This window comes from Cephus cinctus, unplaced genomic scaffold (assembly GCF_000341935.2).
Source record: "Cephus cinctus unplaced genomic scaffold, Ccin1 Ccin1_scaffold1333, whole genome shotgun sequence".
NCBI lineage: Eukaryota > Metazoa > Arthropoda > Insecta > Hymenoptera > Cephidae > Cephus > Cephus cinctus.
This window is the reverse complement of record NW_014333751.1, coordinates 203,074-229,047: the sequence shown is the minus strand read 5'-3', so window position 1 is coordinate 229,047 and position 25,974 is coordinate 203,074. Positions and strand designations below refer to the sequence as shown.

Genomic DNA, 25,974 nt, shown 5'->3' with positions numbered 1-25,974 from the left:
TTTCTGATCGACGGTTCCGGCACGGAGCGTGAGAACCTCACGATCGTTAGCTATAGTACAGACGTATATAGGGATATACCGAATATGTGAAGACTTACGATACAAGTTTAACAGAAATAAATATTGGAGTGCAGTATTCATTTATATAATTAAAAAATATATATAATTACTTTCAATTAATTTTCAAGGGTCTGGAAAATTCCAGATATAAATATCCCAGGTGATATAATTTATTTTTCTGTCTGTCTCAAGGAAGATTCACAGGAGGATCATCGAATTTTTCTAAATGCCATTCAGAGTTTGGCGCAACGTAAATTTCTACCCGATGCATTAATCCGTCAAATACTTTAACAAGAGCGAATATTGTCGGTTCCCCCGTAGATAATGAACACGGTTATTCAAAATTGCGAAAGCAAACAGAGCCAATTTGAATGCGATTCGCAAAATGAAGCCCCCCTCGCTTTCATAAAAATACCTTTATAGAATTCGAAATGCTGGATATATTTTTTATCCAGTCAATTCAATCGTATATTTCGAATATTCGTATGCGCACTGGACCTGACTTTTATACATACAGATATACCAGCATTCGGTTTACTTTTACCCACATCGATATGAAACTCGTCAAAAACGATCCACCTCGAATCCGATAAACTTTTCTCTCGTATACAGAGACTATACCTAACCTAACATACATTGCAATTGAAGCTATTCCACGTATGGCAATACATCCGTTCAGAAATATCCAAAATTATAGGTTTCGTCCAGCAATAATAATTGCGAAGGAACATAATTATTTGAAAAGTCCGATTGGAACATACGGCAAACGTATCGTAGCGAAATCCACCTTACCTTCTTTCTTTTTTTTTCCGTTCTTTTTTTTTTTCCTCACTTTTTGTCTTTACCTCTATTACAGGGGAGTAATAATCAGCTGACTCCCATTAATACGTATCCTTAACTGTTTTATAAGCATTCTTATGCACAGCGTATATTATTGACTTGCATTATTGATTTATCATTTAGTACACTCCGTAAGTGCATTCGCGCTCTTAAACTCACTACACGCGTGTATATGCATTTAATTGAGGTTAACTGCTTATTTGCAGCGTTACATTATGCTTTCTTGTTTGTCGGTAATATCGGGGGACGTTGGGGGGGGTAGGAGGGAGGGGAGTGCATACAAGCCAACGTAACATGCATATAGGATCAATATTATGTCTGCAACGTGTATTGACATGTGGACCAAGTATAATGCACGTTTTGCATCGGTACCGAGAAAATGCACCGTGACAACGTAAATCCGATACCCCTGTGCGAAATTGCAGTTGATATCGTAAAAACTGCAATCGCAGCAGATGACAAGATAAGGCTAATTAATGTGGCAGCCATGAATCTTGTATGCATGGTAGGAAGAAAAAAAAATCAATTAACGCCAAGCTCTGACGATATTAATTGACTCGATAATTATTCACGCATTATACCACCTTGAAAACACTTATCGAACAAAGTGCTAGGCAAATCGTTATGCGCACTGTAGTATTGCTTGGCTCGTCAATAAATTAGCCGTGATATAACCGGTAGCACCGTGCCATAGCACCGTCGCTTAAACCAGACTATGGAAATGAGCCTGTCCTCGAGTGAGCCGCTTATCGGATTCAGCTATATCGTAACTGGTTCCCGTTACATAGAAAATGAATTTTCGTTTGAGCGAGATTTCCAAATTATTGCAATCATTGTAGCGACAACGAAAGGACGGGGAATACGTTCGGGGTATTGCGGAAAATCCACAAAAAAAAAAAAAATATTGATAACGATCGTCGAAAGATAAACAAAAAAACCGGTCGTTGACTCCGAGTCTAGAATCGTTATCGCAAGGTCGTAACGAAGCGTACGTGGCTACAGATAATTTAAGATAACTGTACAGAGATCGGTATAGCTTTGAAATTATTAAAACAATCGTTCAAATTTGCTATTCGACGTGCATCGTCCACGAGCAATTTCCTGCGTGTATCCCGACGCGATAGAGTCTGGTCAGAAATGCAGAGCACATCGGCGCGACGCAATGAAACGGATGACTGATGGGGAGGGTGGAGGAAACGGAGTGCACGTGAAATTGAGTTATCGTCGATATTGGATCGGAACGAAACAAAAGGTAGTAACGGAAAGACGACATTTCTCTGGAGGGTAAAAGCAGTAGTTGTCGAGCCAGACAGTATCTTCTACTTCTTTGGTCGGATCGTTTCTCCAACGTTAACTCTTCAAATGTATATATATATATATACATACATACACTGGATATATTGTATATCCAGATAATATCCCAGGCAGATCACCCTTATAAAAATCCAATAGTCCCACAATCTACTAGCGTTACCATAAGTCCATTATATTTGACGGGGCAAAGTTATCCCCTGGAAACAGCAAATATCCCATATATCGTTTCTTACGGAGAAAGTAAAATACACGGCGGCGAACGTAAGTACGATAATTTACATTCCCCGGGTCATACGTGCTCGGCGATGGAGTCTCGTACGACCGCCGTGAGGTATGGCATGCATGCCTCCACATACGTACCACGTGCAAGTGAATACAATCACGAGCCCGTCCTCTGTTCACAGTCAATTAATGCAGACTCGTTTCACGGGGAGCAGATCGACAAGCATTCGCAATCGTTCAGCGAAATAACCTACATCACAGGCCGGGGTATCCGATCCCCACGGCAACGACAGCAGGTCCTTCGACTTGACCGACCTTCGATGAACGAAGAAGATCTTGTCGACCTCGCGCGCGCTTAAGCACCCTGAAAAAGTCAAGTACGCGAAAGCAGAACCCTGAGTGGAATCCCAGCAGAGATATACGGGCTATCGGTTTTCTTCGGATGATGCTTCCTTTTGCCCTGCCATATCTTTCCCGTGTACCAATGGAGAAGGACAAGGTGCGCGCGTAGCAATGCACTACGGCTTAACGTAACGCATACACGTGGGCTAAATAGCAGTCTTGGCCGAACGTCGACAAGAGCATTGTAGTACCTAGCAAGGAGTATATCCAGATCGGTTACAGGGTAGATCCCGTGTGTTCCAAAGGATCTTGATCCTCCTCACAGATCAGAATCATCCGCGAGCTGGATAAACGGGTATTAAGTTAACGTAGTGTAACTCATACGAGAGCTACACGCTTACTGAACATACTGACGTGACATGTGCTCACCCGTCACGTTCTCCATTACCGGATCTCTCAGTCAGGTTCGGCGGGGTCAGCATTCAGGCTTAACTGCCCGACGTGGACCTTCGAGGGTAGTCAACCCTTGCCAAACAGGGTTGCCAGACTTTTACGAAGTTCCTATTAGCTATTGGATCGATGCTCATTTATCTCGTGGGATTTTCAATGTCAGACATTATCTCGATGTGTACTGTAGCTTAGTGCGATGGAAAAAAAAAACAAGGCTACGTGTTCGGATGGCAGATAAAAGTTGATATAAGATCGCATACCGATGGGAAGTTTCTTTTTTTTTTTTTTTTTTTTCGACGGTCCATAAGAATAATATGCAAAGTTCCGTTCTCTGCTCGATTATAAAAAACCATTGTTTTTTTTTTTTTTTTTTTTTTTTTTCGACGGTCCATAAGAATAATATGCAAAGTTCCGTTCTCTGCTCGATTATAAAAAACCATTGTGAATAATGCTACCGTGATGATAAATTTGTCAAGCACTGTTCTTGTGAAAATTACACAAAATGGCAGTCAAGCTGGTCGACCTTGAATGCCCCGCAATTACGTGTCTGCCGCAAATAAACAGAAACGCGATGCATGCATGACATGCTCGTATGTACTTCGTGTGAATGCATGCCGAGCTCGTACGAGCACATACGACCATCTGGATATAGCAGTGCGTTATCCTGGACATACGAGTTTTTTTTTTTGCATACACAGGGGTATGCATATATATGCAGGAGTGATTAAAAAATTAAAAAAAAAAAGTGGAGAGGCAGGGAGACCGGTTGAAAATCTACGTTAAAAAACAGCCTTATTACAACCTCGCTAAATTTGACTACCCCGTGCCGTAAGGGGCGCACGTAAAATTTGAAACACCCATTAAAATACCCATTATTCACACGTCGTTGGGCATGCTCCAAAATTTGAGTGCATCATCAACGACTGAACGAGGGATGGAAAATTAAATTAAACGGAAAAAAAAAGAGATTAAATCATTAACGAACCTTTCGCACGGTTTCGCATGTCTCTGTAAAATTACCGAGCGAGTGCAGCTGTACCTGTGAAATACAGGAAATGCTTATGAGTCATATACGCGCACTGTTTGTATAGCTATACAGTTGCCGGAAGGACCGGCTTCGCTACTGGTTCGTTAATTATGATTGATAACGCTCACTAGTACGTTATCAAACTGTTACATAGTCATAGCCACACTGTGTATATGCGGCTACAAGTATAACAGGGTACAGTAACTCATAAGCTATACTCACTATCGTACAAACTATATATATATATTAGTTGTAACGTATTTTCTTAACTCGACACCGATAACGAAAATCCGAGAACTAAGCTACGTCATCTTCGGCCGTCCACCCTTCGGCAATGCATCCGCATGCCAAGCGGACAGCGGCCAATTACTTTTTCGACCGGGAACTAACGAGCCAGTGTGACCTGGGAGTTGAGGTGGAAAAGTATCAACTCCGCCAGAACGAGAGTTTTGATGGAACCTATCAGAAGAGACGACAGCTTAACGGATCCTGACGAATTTTGGGGACGCGTAAAGTCAGCAAACGCAAGTGGATGCACGAACGGGAACGAATGCTCATAGAAATGTACGGCCGCTCACGGAGTGAGCAAGTAGGGGTGGAAACAGAACAATGAGCCGAGAACGTAGCAGAACGAATCAGAGCTATAAAATCGGAATTCCTCCACCAATTAATAAATTGGGAGTCCTCACCGGAGCTGGTTCAGCTGATCCGTGAAGGCCGAGAACTGTATCCAGGGGACACTCAGATGGACACTGCACTGTAGCACAGCACTGCACCTCCGAAACACGCGAAGAAAATCGATAGGATCTTCTGGATATCGCGAGAGCAACGCGAGAACTACACAAGCGAGAACTTCCTATACCGTATAGGAAACACAGCTAGAAAAACTATCAACAGATAACACCGGAGCGCGAACCAGCTCGAGGCACCTCGATCGGTGTCCCAAGACAGACTGCTTTGGCAATAGTCAAATTCGAGAACTATAATAATCCCGATTGGTCGAAGTCCTTACAGCCGATAACTCTTATACTTTCCCTCGAGTCGGCTCTTTAAACTAAATCGAGAGCGTTCCTTAACGAATCGGTACGCGACTCTTGGAGATCCTCCAGGGCCGCTTCCCCAGAGCATCGGACGACAGCTGGGCACCACGTCCTCAACCCGGATCAGGGTGTTCCTCCCCTGCCCTTAACCATAACAAGGCTCCATCTCCACCCGTCCTACAGCCCTTTGCCTGTCTTCAGCAGGGCGCCGATATCTCAGCCGGACCTCTGCCGATCCGTGGAGACGTCTTCGTAGGGAACCAGAAAGCGAGAACGATATCTGAATCGGTAGCTGGAGTCGCCTTGTGACCGTGAGTCGAAAAATGACGTCACAAGTATACGAGCAACAGTCAAGAACTAAAGTCACTTCCAAGTGCAAGAGACGTCACTAAACCACAAAGTGGATTTCACCAGTGGCACTGAAATTGGCATTCGTCAGAAACTTCCATTGCACTGGCAAATCAAATCCTAAATGAATAGCGACCTACTGTCAATGATTCACAGTAACTACCAACCCACCCAGCCAAGGTACAATCCGCAGCATAATTTTGGCGTACCACGTTAGTTCTCTGCTCCCTCGCCCAGTAAGTCTATACCATAGCGCTGATAGAGACTTAATTGCCATTACCCGGAACAAATTGTCGGTTTCGTTTGTTACGCGCATTCCGTATACAATACATCCGTCATTAGAATCCGCCTTGTGATACGTAGGTCAAATTAAATCGAGTTACAGGAGAACTCCCCGTGATTTTCTTCCTCTATGGAAATACACGCACGCTCCATCATCCCTGGCGTTAATTGCTACCCGCATATTGACGTGATACGTCACATGGATTTCGTACGTACACACAGTATTCGTACTGGCTCGAGAATGCGAATCATTAATATTAATTTACACCGAGCACGAACGTGCCGACGATAATTCACGTTACGCGCTACGTGTCAAGCCGGGCTCGTCTCGAAGCGCGCATTAAAGCAAACACAAGTCTTAGACGAAGTGCCGTAATTAAAAGGCGCCTAATTATTCCATTTTATCCTCGTACGATCCAGGCGACGTCTACCCGACTGACGTCCATTTGTTCAATTGTCGGACTAACAGCTAATTGATGAACCGTGAATGAAGAATCAAAGACACCCCCCGATACTCGGGCACGTCGCGAAACTACGTAAGTGAAATAAATTCTGTGTCCAAATGCTTTTTACACGCGAATCCAATTTGTCCGCTGTATATAATACGCATACCGATACCCGTATGTGGTCGCCTCGAGTTCGCGCTTGGCACGAACTTGATAAAAAAAAAAAAAAACTGAAAAAAGTAGTTCGACGTTACATCACCGACAGCCGGATAAGCTAGGGTAAAATTTAACCACATTAGCCTCGCCGCTAATCTCATGTTAACTTATTCAACGGCAGTATTTAATTTCAGTGGTAACTTCAGCCGTTAAGTGCTCGTAATAACACAGTGAAATATCTTTATTCGCAGATGAAAACTAACGTGCGCGTACATAACGAAGTAGTACAAGCGCGTTCGAAAGTTATTCCCGCCTCAATTTCCAAAGGTTGAACACGATGCTATTTTCGTAGGTAGTCAAACAAGTAATCTCAATAAAGAAATCTCGATACCCATAAGGATCGCGTGTTACCATCTGTCCATTGAATAAAAACCGATCGTCCCATTACGCTTCTCCTCTTTCTTTCACCCCTTTTACTTGGTCGCTAAAGAGAGATGAAAAAACTTTAGTCGTCCTTTCGCTAACGTAAAAAAAACGACTATCGACATTCAACGCTGATAAAGTTATTGCGCCGTTTCCACGGAGAGAACAAATTGAATGCCAGAAATATTGCACAATCACTTAGAAATCGAATGCCTCCCAGCATCCAAACGCAATCTCACTCTCGCGCGACTTTATGATTCACGACCTACGGTATCCGAAGAATCCAATACATTTCTATCGATATACCCAACATCGTCACTTGCTCTACGGGTCATTACTCAAATCCCATCTAACTTACTAAACCTGTCTCCCCCGGTGTTTTCCTCGTACGTCATACCGATAATTTCTATTCAGCAACAGAAACGCCGCATGCAGTACGGAGCGAGGAAAGAGACACAGGAAAGTCTTAAATAATCCTAAAGCAATCTCGTTCGCATAGCCATGGCACTCGTGGGACTATGACTCTTGAAGTTTGCTATAAGGTAATCATAAATCTCGACTAGGCAGTGACCAACGGACGGATGATAGGCTCGTTATGAACACTTCACTCTCGCGCTGAACTGGAACAAAAGAAGGAGAACAGGCTGTTGCCGGCGACTATCTGCATATGGATTAAGGTGCTCCGCATCTCAGCGTCATATAATATACATACGTGAATATATATGTATATATAGGTACTATACGCTAGAGTAGATTCGTCTGTCCATCCTTCCATCCGTCAGAATGTATACACGTACGTATATACAGACATATACAGTAATAGCCCATACTCGTTCGGGTTGGTATCTACGTAATCCCACTGGCGCGCAAGCAAATCATGTTTATTCAAGAACGTATCCATAGTAATAGAGGGCTCATTGTGCGCCGAGTTGCGTATCAGCGTGGATATCGCAAGGGGCTGGGATCTTGAGGTACGACGTACCACGTGTATTCAACGTCTCGATGCATCCACGATGGATCTCGAAGCGGAACGAGAAACACCTGGCCACCCTGCCCCGGCTCGTTTCGATTCTTCGTACCGGTCTCCCTGCATCGAGCAACTTCGGCATGACCGCGGTGCACCACCTTGCGCCATATTAGTTCTGGGCTTTCACCGTGAGACGGAGACACATTCGTCCCTTAATCGCGTAGGTCGATCCGTAACGATCCTTGCGATCCGTAACCTAACCTTGGATCGTAGTTCCAAGTGCATAGAAAAAGAAAAAAACAACGACGTTAAGCCTGCTACGTGCGCAACTTGCGGCTTAAGCCGGAAAGTCAATCCGATGGCAGAGCGACGCGACTGGTATGTCGTTTAGCGAGTAACGTGGGCGTATTTGTGTATTCACCGGTAAGACGAGGAGATATCGGTGTGCGTACTTGAAAAGGATTATTCGGGCAGAGTTGAAGCTGCGGAGCTGTAAGGTACCGAGATAGTAGGTACGTAACGCGTATGCGCCTCGAACAATGCATATTCATGAACCGCTGTGCATATTTACGAGCGCCGGTTCAGAAGGATTCACAGTGCAACTTTATAACGTTTCAGCGGAGGGTTCCTTCGTGTAGGGAATGTAGCATTGAACTCGTGAGTACAGTGCCGGCATTGCCTGTATGGTTTAAGGATCGATCGAGAGGAGTGACATCTAGAAACCTGCTGCACGTACTCCCTCTGCATGCTTAACGTTAGGTAGACGTAAGGTGGGAACGCAGTGAGCGAAGTCAAAAAAATGTTATGTATCAAGAATACACTATAAGACCATAATCAATCTCCTACCAAGGTACGTGCCGGCACAATCTATTATCGGGTGGCCCAAGGAACAATGCATATTTATAACGTACACAAAAAAAAAAATAAGCACGAGACAAACGGAACAGATTGGTTTCCGGCAGACCGAATGGCGTTGACGAGGCGGCAGCTGCATCGGGCGGCCGATCCAATGTTTGTCACAGAAGGCAGGAAACGCTCGCGCCTGTTAATAACCCAATTAAAATGGACAGGAAGTGTACCCACACCTCATGGACATTGGTGCACTGGTACACCGATACCTCCGACACGTCTCCGAGTCACGTGACTAATCAAGCGTGCCATCGTATTCCACGTATGCTCGTCTATCGGTTCTATTTTTTTTTAATGGCCCTGGCTAGGTACGTAACCACACGTGGAGGAGAGCGTGGGAGCCATTGGACCACGACCGAGCGACTCTTCTCTGTAATCCTACGTGTCCCTGCATTCGCCCCACCCGATTCCCTCGGCATGAGGTTGCTTCGGTCATGGGATCTGCTACCCGATCACTGGCTTTGCACGGGAACGAGCCAAGCGCCAGACTAACCGAATGCCTCTTGACCCAGGAGCCTCGATCGGATCATGTCTCCAGAGCGATGTGTGCATGCGCCTTGCCCGATCGACTGACTAACCAGCTAGTCCGGACTGACTCTCGGCTTGGCTAGGCCTGGGATGCACGTTGCTTCAGGAGCCAGCAAGCTCACGCGATTCTCTCTGCCACCGGTTGGCATCCCTCCTCTGGAACGGTTCACGTTCGCGGAGAGTTACGGCTGAATCGGGTAATAACGACATTAGACAACCAGTATTCAGATTGTAACGTGCATATTACGTCGATAACAATCAGCAGCATATACGTGTATATGAGGTATGCGATGATCAAGAGATCCTTCGCGACGGTCAGGGTCTAACGTGTGGAATGAAGATCGTGAAGATTCTTGTCTTGGTTAATTTATCTTTGGCCTCGTTTCCTCGGCATGCTCCTCCTCTTTATAATCAGAGGAAATCATGGATGAATCGTAGTCGTTGCTTTACGATCTCAATCGCCATGATATCACAATCCATTACGAGCGGACAAATCATAGATTCGGTATCGAGGGAGAGAAAGATTAACGAGCTCCTTTGAGTCGCAGCATCCAGCACGGCTGTTCCCTTCGTGGCTCTACGTATCGGTTATCCGAGGATTCGTACACGCTCGCAAGAGCGATGCCGGAACGAGTCTCGTTCGTTTCGCTTCAGTGAAGCAGAGGAACAGGTTAAATCGGAAATATTCGATGAACTCTCTGTCTCTCGCAACTCGAAGCGCCTCATATTTCATTGGCTATTCGATTTTACGATCTTGTTTAATGTTTCGCTTATCGTATATAATGCCAGTCTATCTTAGAACGGACAATCCCCTATAGTCCGTTCGCGATAATTCACGCTAATTAATATTGCACTTCACCGAGGATTCTTCGTGTCTCACAATCTAATGGAGGTTATACCGTGGAAAATGGATGTAGCGAACGAATACCAGTTTGGTACACGTCGAATCCCGTGGAAAAGATTAATTTAACGAAACGGCCGTAATGACGAAAGACGTTAACGATAATTACTTAATTTCGTAGCAAGGTCACCCCACGTGTAATTGCGTTTAATTGCGACGGAAGGAAAAAGCGTAGAGACCGCGCAAGAGCGCTCTCGGTAATCTCGTGATTCTATATGTGTTTGACAGTGTCTTCAGTTTTTTTTAAATGTTCTTTTAATTTTTTTAACCATATTAATCGACAGCAATTTAATCGATACGTTTATCGGGTTTAATAAAAAGATTAAATTCCCGAGCGAATTGAACAGCAGTCTATAAGAAGCACGCATTGTACATTCAACGGTATGAAACAATAATACCGATACGAAAAATCGAATAGAGACTAGAAATCAAATCCGGCATTTCAATACCTTCAGGGCCGTGATATAAGGGCACAGAGTCCGCCATTATCCAATCTTCGGGATCAAGTACCAAGAGTATCCTTGAACGGTGGTTATTAAACGTGGCATGAGTTATGTATTAATTATCGATCTTAACCACTCGTGACGAGAGGATTCACGATCGTAATCCGACGTGGCCATTAAGGTTTAATAATGCCTCTCAGCCTACATTACAGATACCTTCACTTGTCGCGTAGCCACTGAGCGAGATCCATCGTCAGCCCGCAATTAGTCGCCGAAAGGTACGAGAGACGGGTTCTTTGGGGTCTTACCTGTAACAAAAAATGTATTAGATTACTTCGTGTGCTCCGGACAAGTATATTACTCTGGCATACACACGCTAAATGTATTACGGAAATTGTGTCGATTTAAAACTTTAAAACTCGTCATTTTATCACACATAAAAAGTACAGTTAAACAATTGTATATCGCTATCAGCGTGATAGTCACTTTCTCATAATAACTCAACAGCACTTCGTGTATAGGTACGTGATTTCTCATAAGAGAAATAAAGCTGTACCTCCTGAGCTACGACGTCACGCAAACCGCAAAAAGATTTTCGACTCAATTCTATATTATCTTCCTGTTCGCTCTCTATTCTACATTTCTGAAATTTCATGCCGACCACGAGCACCAAGTGAGAACTGCTCGAGTGGCTCGAATTTCGCGATGCATGTCCTGTTCCCATAGATATCGCGACTAAATGTGGGCGTGCTCGTGTTTATTAAGTTAGTTTAACAAGGAACGAGAGTTGGATAGTGGTTTAGGGCGAAAGCAAAGGGCCGAAGCGCTTTAGACTCCGCGATAGCCAGGTGCATTTAGCTATGTGCTACATATATACATGGACGTATAATGCACGGCTAAAGGCAGATCGCGTGTACGCTTCTAATACAGTGGTTGTTTGCGCTAGTGGATTCGCGTGAGAAATCGAATATATATATATATATATATAGATGGATGGAAACTGGTTTATTTCAAGGATCTCGAAATTCAATCGAATCTATATGTATAATCCCTTTGGCTCCAGTTTCTATAGAAACAGTTGATTGAAATTTATTCGTGCATAATATGCCCACTCGATATAGTATACACCCTCGTGACTGCAATTTGGATTGAGTGACGACATGCAAAAACTCTAATCAATAGTCCACTCGAGTACGGAGTAAATAATTTTTTGAAATATCCCACTATACGAAAATCTGCTTTTTCATCATTATTTTGAACACGAAAAATCTTTCTTCCGCTTGAACTTTCGTTCAGTCTGATCTCTCGGTCGGGCATTTTCTTCGCTATGGTACAGAGAACGAGCGAGATGCGCTTCGCTTTACCAAAAAAGGGATATACGTACTCGACTCGAGGATTCGTGGCCGAACGAGTCCTCGCTTTTTATCGAAAATGCTGGAATTGGAGTCACGAGCTGGTAGACCCTCTGTATATATGTATGCACGAAGTAGATAGTCGATTTTACAAGCCGCCAAGCGGAAACAGAACCGCGGGCGTACGAGACAACTGTTTTTAGCCTTCTGACCGGGCAAAAGCAGAAGCGGCCGAAAACGGCAGGTATGTAAATTAGGCAGTGTGAGTAAAAAGCATGTACATTACGGATTCAGCTGCTGTCAACCGGGACAAACAGGACCGCCAAAAAAACAAGGCGCGTAGCATAAATTACGTAACTTCCGTTTGGAAACTCGAAGTAGGTGCGCGCGGCGTTATACGTGTGGCGGTCGACAAGGGTGTTGAGAATATTTTGTTACAAAGGACGAGGGGTCGATAAAGAAGAAATATCAGTGGAAAAAAAATGAATTAGCCACGTGATCCAGAGTGCGATGACCCGATAAGAGCGAGTCGTATAAAAACGTAATATCGAAAAATAAAAATGTAAAGCAGTGCTATTTAAATGCCTGTAACCAGCCAACCCTACGGTGCGAGGGTTGTGTTTTTGGGATTTGATATCAACGAAAACAAGGGAAAAAACGGGGGGAGTCGCTATCGCGTACTGTACGATCGCGTGAGATATTGCGAGTTTCCTTCACAATGAGTCATAAAACACGGGGGAAAGTAAACGAGTCTTACTTCATTTCTACACGTGCGACCTGGTGCGGGGACATTAATTTTTTTTTCATCCCCATCATCCCGATTCTCCCTCTCCCGGTATTTTTATCAAAATATTTTTTTCTCCTCGCAATCCCATCGATGCGTCTATTAGTAGAGCCGATATTGATCCTATGAAGAATTTTATTGAAGCGCCTCGAGTATTCAATATTCTCGGCTATTCAAACACGAGCATCACTGCCTATATAGACACTTAAGCCTTTAGCATAACCCAAAGCTCATAATTAGTCAGACTCTATACTGTCCATTAATCTCCTAACGAAAACCTGTTTTACCACGCGATACCTCGTAGCACGTACGAGAGGTCATATCAATTTTTATCGTTACATAACTTCACGGAGAATTCCGATAAAAACGAGGTGGAAGAGATCGGCATGACGCTGCATCGGAGCGCACAATTAAATAGTCATAAAATGCGTCCATTGGCGCATGACAAGAGGGGGTCCAGTATCGGAGCGAAGGATTGCAGGCTCATTAGCCTCGGACACACTTGACAGAACAATGCTAAATTCCAAAGCGTGACCCTGATACCGCACGTTCGCCCACAAGGTACAACCTTGTCCCAGGTTGTGCTGGTTAGAGATCACGAAACAGGAACAGGTTACGTCACAATCCGATAACGACTTACAGTCCCCCCGTAATATACACAAATGATCCCACCGACTTCTCTTCGTCTGGAATAATGGAAAGCCCTATGCCAATGACCAGCAGTCAGTCTTCGCCAGAGAAAAGGCGAGACTCGGCGAGGATGATCGGAATAGTTTATCGGTCGATCCTTTAGTGGCGGGATCGACCGAAGAAATAACTCGGAGCGACAAGTTTTTTTCCCCTGGCCTCATACATCCCACGGAGAAGACACATTATGCGTGAGTCAAGGAAAAAGAAAAAAAAAAGTAAAAGGTTACCCAGGAGTGACGTTTCTATTTTTGTTAACAGCTCGGTCAAGGATCGATTCAAGATCTATATTCACATACAGTGTTTTTTGTAATGATAATCAATTTTTTTTTTTTTTTTTTTTTCAAAAAAACCTGTTCATTATATTCTACGAACGGGTCGAATCGTTTGCGATTCAGAGCGTGACAGAGAGATCGCACGTACCGTAGCCATGGGATACGCGTGTAAAGTGAAGCAATTAGCTGCGTGAAATTTAGCACTGTCAATAACGTAAATTAACATCAATACCATCTTGTAAGAGTCGCTTTTAATTCGATTTCAATTATCTATCGATACGAAAGTTTGATTGGTACACGCTTCACGGCTTACTCGCACTGTTAAAAAGGTTAAATAACATTCCTTGATAGAACCTGAGGGACGTGTTCCGGTTCTTGTACGGTCGGTTCGAACCGGATGAAGAACTTGGCGGCTGAGACTGCGAGGCCTTTATTAGCCACTTGAAATTCTGCTTTTATTGGTTAACCACCACCTCGGCAACCAGCCACCACTCCTTTCCACTTCCTTCACGCTTTTCATTCTCTTCGATTGGAATCTCACGTTCTCGCTCGCGTGAAACAAGAATCACGGTAGTATAATAAATTCTGGAGCGCAGGAATATACTTGGGAGGACCGAATGAAATATCGGGGCACTTTGTTGCGGCCGCCGGTTGTCTCCGTGACATCCGGTAAAAAGCGTATCGCCGATCCCTTAAGAAATTGCAATTTTATTTATTTTCTTTTCTTTCCTTCCACCGTAATTCGGATAAATGGAAAAGATAATGACGAGTCCTCGCAACAGACACGCATGATGCATATTGCATTGAGAGGATCTAACTACCCAAAACCCTTACGAGATACTTTCCCTCATTGCGTAAGGAAGCGATACGCCGAAAAAAAAAAAAGAAAAAAACAAATGCCGCTTTGAAATCGAAAATCCCTCGCACGAAATGGTCACGATTGAACGCAGGAAGGAGAATTCGTTGCGAGGCTGCTTAACGACAGCGACTTTATTATCGGGCAGACAGCCGTGAGATTGGCGCATTATCATTAGCAGGAGAGTTCAATCCGTTTGAGCCCCCGGGGTCCAAAGGTGCTGTAAACACGCTTAATTCTAATCCGTCGCGGCGTATAGCGATATCCGTGAAGCAGGTTACGAATGAGCCCTGAGCAGCGCGAGGGGAGGACTCTTTTGATGTGATAATTTGGTCTTTCGTTGGAAACATCCAAAGGACTACCCAAACTGCCATTCCCCGCCATATTGCCCACGCACAATCAGCTCCTAATATGTACAAACTTTTAGTACTATATATATACACCACCCCTGCCGAACCTTCTTGCCATGAAAGAACTTTCACTTTGATTAATTGAAAAAAAAAAAAAAAAAAAAACTCAAGACCCCTTTGACACTCCACTTCCAAGAGTGCCCCCGATACCCTTAAATCTGATTCTCGGTATAACGACATCCAATTCTGAAAGCCAGTGAAGGTGAAGTCTGTACATCCGCTTTGCGTCTCCTCCCTGTCTTCGACGCAAGCGACGACATTGAAAGTAGCCCGAGGACAAGGATAAGGATGAGCCGGTTCTGGAAAGTGGGGAGGGAACGCGAAAGGCTGTCTTGAAAAAGTGATAAACAAAAAAGTCCCGTAGATGCCTGGCAGAATCCCAACTATATCATCCGCATCACCCGGCACACGTAAAGCGAACGCGGACATCTTTAAAACATGAGGCTGTATAAGTGTCCCCGGTCGTCTCTATGCGTGTATACGGGGCGTGTAGAGAGAGTGCGAACGGGGAGAGAGGGGGGGAGAGAGAGAGAGAGAGAGAGAGAGAGAGAGAGAGAGAGAGAGAGAGAGAGAGAGAGATAAAGCATGAGCAATCGAGGCAAGACGCCGTCCCGGCGGAATGACGCGAACGTTTGAAGGGTAACGGAGGCGCGCGAGTTCACGATACTCGGTCGCTCGGCCGGGTCGAGACAATGAAAGGTCGGCGAAGGTCGACAAAAGGACAAGAAACAGACGGGAGATGACGGACAGACGCTCCTTGAAAACCAACCGGACGACAGACGGATTTCCCATATGGAACAAACGAAGAACTCGTCTACTAGATGGATACTGATAATAATGCGTAAAAAATGCTCATATTAATTTACTAGAACCATACATAGCATAAGTACCAGCTGGCTATAAAAGCGACACCCGTTACGTACTGTCTCGACCTTATATGTGACGTTAACCTGAACGCGTTAGTCATTCGACTATGTTAATTCGTTCATTTCTAATATTAGGACAACTCCTTCAAGGACTATGAAAAACCATAAGAGAACTATGGGATCTGGAGTGACTCCCATATACGAGCACGATACACTGAAATACATTGGCAGGTATATATATATATATATATATTAAACAGAAAGTGAATAATCCCGGTTCTACAGTTACCATCAGGATCCCCGGGATTATCCGGCATCAAAATTCAATTTCAATCAGATACAGAAGGATACTAATGAGATCAAAAGTCTAGCGCACGGAGTTGAAGATCACTGTGCTTCGTGTGAATAGACCTTTAACCTACATAGAAACCACGTAGCTGTAAATCATTCCTAAATTCCTAATACAGATCTTCCTCTACCACTCCCACCACCATCCCCCCCGCCCCTCTCACTCAGTACAGTTATCGTGCCCTTTCTCCAATGATAGCGAATTAATTTCCCCGTCTCCTTCAGGACTCTAATGAAGACAGAATAGGAGGGTAAAGGGGAGCGACGGGAAGGGGGACGTTCAAGAAGAGCCCAAGGCTTCCGGAAAGGAATCGACTCTCGGCGAAACTCAATTTGGATGGGTGTCAGTTTCCAAGGTAAGAATCCTCGTTGGCCATAATAATGGCTTGTCACCCAGACGATAAATCTCGTTGTATCAAGGGTGCCTTTACGGGTTAGTTGAAACTGTCCATTCTCCTCTATCCAATGGCAACGCGAGGCTCTGGAGTCGGCGGGACGAGAGGAAGAAGGCGAAGGGATGAAAGCACTAACTGATGAACCTTTTTCCCTTGACCCTCGTTCGTATGTGAGGCGCATGCGCTATAAGCTGTAAATCAGCATTCGGCGCCTCAGCAGTGACGAACTTTCAATGTGTTTATCGCCAGAAGGAAAACTCTTGTTAACCCGACGCGACTGCGCTATAGTCGACGCGAAACGTTTCTAATTATCATGGGAATTACGGTGTTTCTTCATTATCAAAGCCAAGAGTGTCCCTGTCTTTTTATCCCTCGCGAATACAAATTGCATTTAATTCGCGTTGCTTCTGCGAAATTTTCGCAGCGGAGTAATTTAATTTTTGCATGCTAAATCTGCAGGACCAAGGAAAAGACTTGGCCATTTTTGTCCATTGTTCACCATTTACCATATCATTTAGTTTCTTTGTGTCTCTATCTCCATCTTGTCTCCCATCGACGGAGAGAGAGAGGGGAAAAAACGTAATTTCTCGAGAGCGAACGAAAAAAAAAAAAAAAACACAGGAAAAAGAAAAAAAAGTGTACAAATAAATTATTATCTCGCGATGAGCCAACGTCGTTAAATCTAGTATACACGGAGCATCCGGAAAATAAACAAACACGTTAATGTCCTTTGAATTCCAATTAACGTGGATTGTTTAATTTGCGCTCATGCTCGCAGCCCGTCGCTCACGAGAGGTGCTAGTGGGATGGAATGGAACGAAACGAAACGGGATTGTACGATACTGGCAGCACTCTATGTATGGTATGGTACGTTATCGTATATGGCTATAGTATATTGTATAATAATATATATATATACACATACATAGTATAGCGTGTGGTATGGCCAGTCTGATGGCAGTACATACTATGGGACCCAATGGAACGGGATGGGATATTATGACGGATAGCCAACTACACGTTCGTTGAATGGATGGCTGCTCGGGTCGCTGCGCATCATGCTTATCAACGGTATCAATCTGTCTGCATCAGCACCATCAAAATAAATTTACCAGAGATAATCTCGACGCGGAATCGTTTGTCGTGACTATATGCGTTCGGGCATTTTTGACACGTCGAACGACAGCCCGGGTGTCGCAAAATTGCAAAAAGACGTCGAAAAGCAATACGAACGAATCTCGATGGAGTAGTAAAGCCGAAGGGTCGTATAGGGACTATCGTCCAGACTCCAGAAGCGACCACGGCGCAAAATGAAATGGATCGGCAATGTCCGAAGAACGCAAATCACTAAGCAGCAAACTGGGCGTGAAATACAAATTTTTCACCGGAGCATCGAGCAACGTATTACAAAGCCATTCATCGAGTCACGCGGAAAGCTCTCCTTCTCTATCTCTCCGTGGAAGTTGTTATGCTAAGGAGTACGAAGTAAAAGAAATAACCCGGGCAATACCAAACAAGAGAAGCCTGGCGTGCTTCTCGTGCGAGACGAGTACCTGCCCATATAGAGTGTGTCTGCTATACAGGTAGTTTCAAGTAATATCCTATACAGCTATACGTATACGTCCCGCCATGGTAACTTACCAAGTGGCACCTTTGACGTGGGTAATTAAAACTGTCACGTCACGCGCACCACGTGACGTATCGAGAATTCGCATCGTGGCACAAACACGCCTAGCTAAATGCACGCGTGCACCGACGGAAGATCACGCCGTCATTCTTCCGCCACATTCGGCCAGCACACCCGATAGCGTGGCTCGGGTAATTTGCATATAGCCGATACGCCGCCAGTGATTCCGCAGAAACGACGCGTGTATAAAGGTGCGCGTGCATGTTTAACAAGTCGTTCTTACAAACAGGAGAATTCGAATATTTAATTTGTTGGTAATAAAAAAAAAAAAAGGAAAAAAAAAGAAAAAAAAACAATATCGAACCACGCGATCGATTCCCATACATCTCGCAGTAGGCGTGACCAAGAGTCTCAGTCACTTCGACGGACACCCCGTAGACGGATACCCGGTAATTGTAATTCGAATATCGGCCGTGTAAGTTTAATCGTATTTCTCAGACCACGCGTTATACCATCGTACGATATTATCCTCCTGGAGTACGGAGTGACGTGAAGGACAGCGTCGCCATTATTCACGGCGTCCAAGAAGAGGTACCAGAGCAAGAGCAAATAATAATGGTTTGACGTGCGATTAATAATAGGCTCTCTGCTTGGCTCCGGACTCGTTGTTTGTCGGCGTAATGAGATACACGGTCGGACGCAATAATTTATCGTGTAAAAGGAACATCCTCCGGCGTTTGGAAATGCCTTCCAGGGCGCATCGCACTCGCTCTCGCAATCTCGCCGGCTGGATGCTGCCGCGACGCTCGCCGACGTCCGGATTCGTTTTCGCTAAGCGGCTCGTCCGAGACGAAAACACCCGAAACGGACCCAGAAATCACTCTGGCGCAAAGCCCAACAGCCTACGCGCGCCGCGTGGGCAGAGACTAATGTGAAACTATATTGTCAGTCGAATGTGGGTAGGCAAACTTATTACCGACGATATCATCCGTTAAATCATCGGAGCACGTGGGACTCCGTTCCTGAGTGCCGCGCTGGTAATTAAGCTCACTCGACTTGTTGTGTTCGTGAAAAAAAATAAAAACACACTGATAGCAGACAAGACACGTACCCACTCGATGTACCCTTATGCACTGTAATCACGGATATATTTGAAGAAGACGTCACCCGGAATCTGGTAAGGGACTCAGGTAGCGGTTACGAGTTATAAACTGGACCCATGAAGATGCAGAGTACGTACGACATTCCCTGAAGACGATGAACACCTCCAGCCTGTATACCAAGTGTGATGCTGGTTCTCGCAGAGTCCCTTATTATTTATAAAAGCCACGGGGTGCAGCGTCAACGATCATGACTGCTCATCCTGCAGCATCCGTGGTCCATTGCTTTGATCACGGTCGTTGGACAGGTTCAAGGGGTGATTCCCGTCTGTGATCGCAGCACGAGGGGAAAGTTCAGAGTTTGTCGATGGGGTCCATAGCCATACACCACACGTGAACATGTGTGTAGCTCTAGAGTCACCCGCCAGACGTGTGGGAGATAGGACTGGGCATGGACCAGAAGTCTGTGCCCACGCATCCCTTCAGGTTCGAGGTGCTAATCAACCGGAGCCAAGCCCATCAGTTAGCGACGTCGCTACTGAAAGTGCTTTTCTGCATGATCAGCTTCCACGGCGGCGAGGAGCGTTTATGCACGCGGCGGCGGCAGGCTTGTAATCTTCACTGGGTGCATAAACAATTAGCACGGAAGACTTCGCGTCTGGTAAACAAGCGCGATACAGTTTACTGGAATTAACGGGTGGCGCGATCGATCGGGATCAGAATCCTTCGTTTCCAGGTAACCGAACGACTCTTCGCATGCATTGGTACGCGGTTGATGATTCCTGAAGTAAAAATATAAAGCGAGTCTGTTCGATGATGGTCCAGGGGACAACCGAGATAAATGATCGTCCCGGCATGTACATACAACACGAGGGACGGCAGGTACAGGGAGACCGTACGTTTCGTGAGTGGCAAGTCCGCAGGTACGTGGTCGTGGAGCGATTCCCGAAAATGGGACTGGAAAGTTACGAGGCTGAGCGGCTCGGCGGCTAATTGAAAATAATTGGCCGCTCGTTGATTCGAGCGAGACACGAACGGGGCATAAATCTCGCGTAATTCAATGTATAAAGGAGAGCCGCGGATAATGATGGCTGAGACTCTCGAGACTCACGCACGGGACCCGTCCGGAGAAGCTTGATGGGCTCCGGACGAGTTTTGCTGGCTCGATCGACGAATGCTAATGAATCGATTATACATTGGGAATGCTCGAATTAATCTCTACTTGTAAATGTCCGAGCGCAAAAGCTGCCAGATAGCATTATACGCACAGCGATTACCATTGCACATGTATATACTGAATAATTGAGAGCGACTGGACCGAAGCTGATGAGCCTGGAATTTTGTTCTCGAACAGCAACCAGCACTGTTTCTAACTCTTACGTGTATATCGATGCTCCTCGATTGAGATGGAATGCCGTTCGACCCGAAGGCACTCCTTCATCCTAACCGTCCCAACCGTTTCCCATTCTTTTACTCGATTTTACTTTCATCTCCATTTCAATCTCGTCCTCTCTGTTCCCGGTTGTCTTGGTTACCGGTCTCTTGGACGTACGCGCACACGTACGCCCACACGCGTGTGCTCCTTATTGTCGCGCGGAATATCGATGCCAGGAAATCCCATTGTCAGGACGAGAAGAATGCTGCTTCTTCCCGAGGTCGGTTGGGACCCAATACGATTCCTTAAACTCAATATCCATGACACAAAGCGATATTGCTCAGAAATTCTCTACCACTAGCAACACTGTATCCTATATAGCTTTGTCTGTCATAGACGTGCGCCGGTGCACACCTATGAACTCTGTGCTTTTTAAACATTCTTTTTGCACGTTCAGACTACCCGAGGATGTTTCTTCCCTTTGGTATAAGATCGATTTTCAGAATCAATTTTACCGCGTATCAAAAGTATGTACAAAGTATCGTTTCTTCACGATACCGATCGGTCGTCACCGTCCTTGAATTACTAAATTTAATGAATTACGAACTTATCGATCGACGTGCTAATTCGTGGCGTGCAGTCAATTAGACGGATTGGCAGTGACATTGGAAATGTAGGGATACGAAATAATTTTTGAAACGTTCACCGACTGCTCCTTCGGCGCACGGTATGTCTGAAATACATGTGAATAAATGATTAATCAATTAACAGCGTACAGGGAGGACTGCGTACGAGCGGGTAATTTACGGCCAAGGACCGAAAGGCTTCGTACGAGGACAACCGCAGTGACCAACGTACCGGTTTAATGCCGCATGACGTAAAATAAACAGTCCCCTACCACGGCAAGCAGATTAAGTCCGATAATCGGCAAGATAAGAATGTAATTAACACATTAGATAGCTCGTAACGTAACACGCCGTCGAGCACACGCCTCCTGTAATATCTAGTAAAAGTAGCCGGCATTATAGTACGGTAGCTATACCACCGTATAAGCATCGTTCGCGACATGCGTGTCTCGCGTTGGGGTTACGCGGGTGCACGCGTATACTCGCACGTGGCACGCACTTCTGTCGTCATCGAGTCCCCACCTCGTGATTGCGATCATATCGGCGCCAGCATTACCATTAGCATGTCGGACGGTTGAGTTTACGCTGTTTCGGTGCTGGCTAAACTTTTCCGACAATCTGCCACCCGCGAGGACGCCAATGTATACGAAACTTCAAATTTGGGTCTTGAAAAAAAAAAAAGAAATCTCAACGCCCTTACGCGCTACGAATATCGTGAATCGTCGGACAATTGCGTAATTCCCGTATCTAATTAATAAAATCTTTGACTTGAAGATATTTGATCCCGTACTTCCTCGAGGAATAATGCTTTCAGACACAGATACCAGCGATACCAGGAACAAAAGCGTTGTATCCTCTGCCTTCGAGTTTAACCTAACGGCACTTTTTATTCTCTATTCTGTACGAGGAATAAGAAATGCATAGGATATATTCGAGATCCAATCGGTCGCTGTACGGCTTCTCGGCGGATGAAATGAAGCCGGGCACGTCATAGTATATCATACTAACCTTCCATAGAAACCGTGAGGTCAAGCAGCGGTTACCAAAAGGCCAACCTTCCCTCTTCCATCCTTGCGGTTCGTTGCATACAATTCTCTAGTGTTTTGTGACCTCGGCAGTAATGAGTCACCCTTCTAAGTTAATCTAGTTGGGATCGCGGGTGGCCCGCAAAACATATTTCCGCAGCGGTCCGACTGTCGTGCATGCCTCTGACCGCGAGGGTAGGGGACGGGAGGGGGGTCTTTAGAATGCTTGGCACTCGTTTAAAAAAAGAATAAAGAAAACCCAGAAAAAGAACTAAGAAAAGAAAACGAAATACTCGACATTTGCATGCCTGCGGGTCGTTTCATTGGGCCTTTTTACGATACCCATCATCGTGCACACCTCCAACTGCAATTTCCGCAGTGCCTGTCGAGCCGCAATGCAATTCCCGAGTGTTCTCGTGCCCAATGAGAAAAGGCCTAAGCCAACACTTAATTACGATTCCACCTTTCACCCTACCAGCAGTCCTACGAGTCAACCGTGCATTAGCCTCCGTTGCAGCGATGATGGTAAACCTTAAAAAAAAATTGTCATTCAACCAAAACCATTGCTTCTCGCCATTCGTTGGGTTCCCAATAATAACACACCGATTACCTCATAACCCGTAAATCAGAGAATCGTCCATGAGGTACCCGTATCGTCATCGGCAGAGCGAGTCACTGCGATTTCCATAGAGTCACTCGGCCACCCCGACTCGCTATGGACACAAGTAAAACCGTGTAAACGAAGACGGAGAAAGAATAGTCTCGGAGGGCATAGCCGTCCCGTAATCCACGGCTATCAATGCGCTCCTCGTTATTGCGCTATTACGTAATGTGCGTTTATCCTCGACGGGCACAAAGGAAGCAGTGGCTATCTTAACGTGGCATTGTTATTGGAATAATGGCTTATGGCACGAGTAATCCGTGAGTAGAGGATAAGAGTGCGGATGAGGTAGAGGGAGAGAGAGAGAGAGAGAGAGAGAGAGAGAGAGAGAGAGAGAGAGTGAGAGAGAATGAGAAAGGACAGGCCTGCGTTCACACGAAGTGGTGGCTGTGCTCTCGCATCGCCGCGTCAGCCTCTCCAGCATCATCTACGCCGGAAACTCGTGTCGTGTTCGCGATTGGCTTTATGGGCTGCGCATAAAACGGTCGTCCTCGTGTGCACGCACACAGATGGGCATTCCAGTTGCGGTTAAACTGGTAAAAAGGAGGGAATATAAAAACCGATGACACTAAAATGACAGTCGCTCCTCCTTCCCTCCCCCCCCATCCTTGGCTCCTACCACCACTACCCCCCTTAGACGTTACTCAGCCCTGACCGAAGCGCCAATGTATTATTTGCATAACACTGCACCGCCTGAATAGCTCAGTCTAACCGCGAACAGATGCTGCTAAGAGATGAGAAATACGTGTATACGTATATATATATTTCTACGCCGGAATGATTAAGAAGAAAAGATATGGAAATATATACATCTATACATATACACATTGCCACGAGTCGCTGAAAGTTGCTCAATCCTCGCTCCCAGGAAGTCCCTAGTAGTACCGGTGAACCCTTGCGGTCACGCGGGACGCACGTCGAGAATATGCCTGCTGGTTATCTCCGTAGGAGAGACAAATTCGAAAGGAAAGAAGAAAAAAAAAAACACACAGTCCGATGAATCAGAGCGTGAAAGTATACACGGTATATGGAGATACAGATATATACGGTAGCCCCGTAAGTGTTTGACGCGTGCATACGAAGCGATGAGACTCCGGCAACGAAGAAACACGCGTCTCTCTTACTCAATGAGTAAGAATAGGAGGATGTGATATTCTTACCCCATATAAGGACGGTGAGAAAATGGCGCGAATCGAGGAGTCACGATAAGCTCGCATCCTCTCCAGACATAAAATGCGCCGCGACGCTGCGGTACGACGACGTCGAGGAGTCAAGGGTACAACGTGATCTATGGCTCCCGAGTTCTCGCCGGTTCCCTCGTCTCATGCGGATTCGCGCGAATCTGTATATACGCATACGTAAACACACGTACGCCGTACAGCAGGGTCCATGCGTGGGCGTTTCGCGACCAAGAACGCGGCCAAGCCCGAAAAAGACAATGGGAATACACTTTGGGCCCGACACGCCATAAGGCCTTTCACGGTCTGCCGCTCGTACCGCTTCTCCCCTTTTCTCCTCTTCGCTTCTCGATTCTGTTATTCCTTCCTTCGCCTGCATTGCCACCGAGCTAACGAACACGCAGCCCTGCGCTCCTACGCACGTGCGATCCTCGTAGCCCAGAAATTACGGCGGTTTGCCAGCTTTTAACAAAGCCCCACGGCGTCCGCTGGCAAGGACTCCCGGTTAACGAGCCCGTCTCGCGACCCTGACGATCGCGAGATCCGACCTCGCGACTCACGATCGGAGCCAAGAGAGACGGGACCTCGCGATTCTTAGCCAGCAGTCCCGTAACGATGCACCATGCGTGCACGCGTGCGCCATACGGTGTAGGAAAGACACGGCTTTCGATTACGAGCCATGGCGATCTATCGTCGTAAGTCAAAGGCACAATTTCATATAAAGATACATAATGGGGGGGGACGCCAAGAGGGAACGGGGTCAGAGCCAGAGTTCAGTCAGGATACGGATGAGCCCATAACATCCTGTTTCCGAAGCGCTACGGCGAGACTTCCTCCCCCACGTGAATCTCGATAACATCGACCTAAGTACCGTGAGATATACGAGCTACGATTGGCATGCACCGAACCACTTACGGCTGTACGGGGGATTTCTTCTTCTCAGGTTGAATGCATATAACTTGGGACGCACACCCTTTGCACGCGATGAACGAGCGAGCCAACTCGGATATTGATTCGACACGCGGTACAGCCATGTAAGCTTGGGTAACGAGCGTTAATAACGGGGAATTGAAACGTTCCGATAGGACGAGAAAGACTCGGGGATTTCGGTGGGATTTCGGCGAATTGAAATTTTACATAATTCCTTAACGAGCCACGAATTACACTGGCGTAACGTCGATTCGTTCGATTGGCAGCGAATCTCTGGACGCGGTGACGTCACGTTTAACGTACTATACTACAGGTATAAGTATCTTAGATCCTTGTCAGAAACCGGTCCCATTGGCTGTCCCTCGACGACAGGAGATGTACCGATATCGTGCATGGACACTGCTACGGAACGTGTCTCTGGATCTCACGTGACGAACTCCTATCATGAAGTCATCATCATCGATCAATAACTCCAGGAACACTACAGGATAATACGTTTTATTTATACACTGGGCTATGAGAGAGCAAGGGTAGCTTTACGTACGCGTATACATAGCGATATCTATATATAAGTTTGCAAGGGCTCTACCTGTACCGTCAGTCGATAATATTCCTCGTAGAACGTCGTAGCACAAGGGGTGGTCGTCGCGTGTTTCCATAATTAAAGTGCAAAGACCAACCTGACAGCGTCGTCCTATACTCGCCTGACTAATTCGTATCTGTTCGCGAGGACCTGCACATACCTTTTACCTACAACCCCTAACTTACACCCCCCCCCCCC

The 25,974-nt window shown here is 45.7% G+C and overlaps 1 protein-coding gene across 7 annotated transcripts in view; it reads right to left on the bottom strand.

The window, feature by feature from the left end:
* The window catches only part of LOC107272946 (mucin-17), a 172,351-nt gene that overhangs the window by 67,281 nt on the left and 79,096 nt on the right, over window positions 1–25,974 (bottom strand). The window contains exon 1 of one of the 7 annotated variants that reach the window (XM_015750649.2): window positions 10,915–11,009. The exons of the other annotated variants lie outside the window; for them this stretch is intronic. The gene's annotated coding sequence lies outside the window, so the exon portion shown is untranslated. Of the gene's footprint in view, window positions 1–10,914; window positions 11,010–25,974 lie in introns of those variants that run through there. 7 annotated transcript variants of the gene reach the window in all.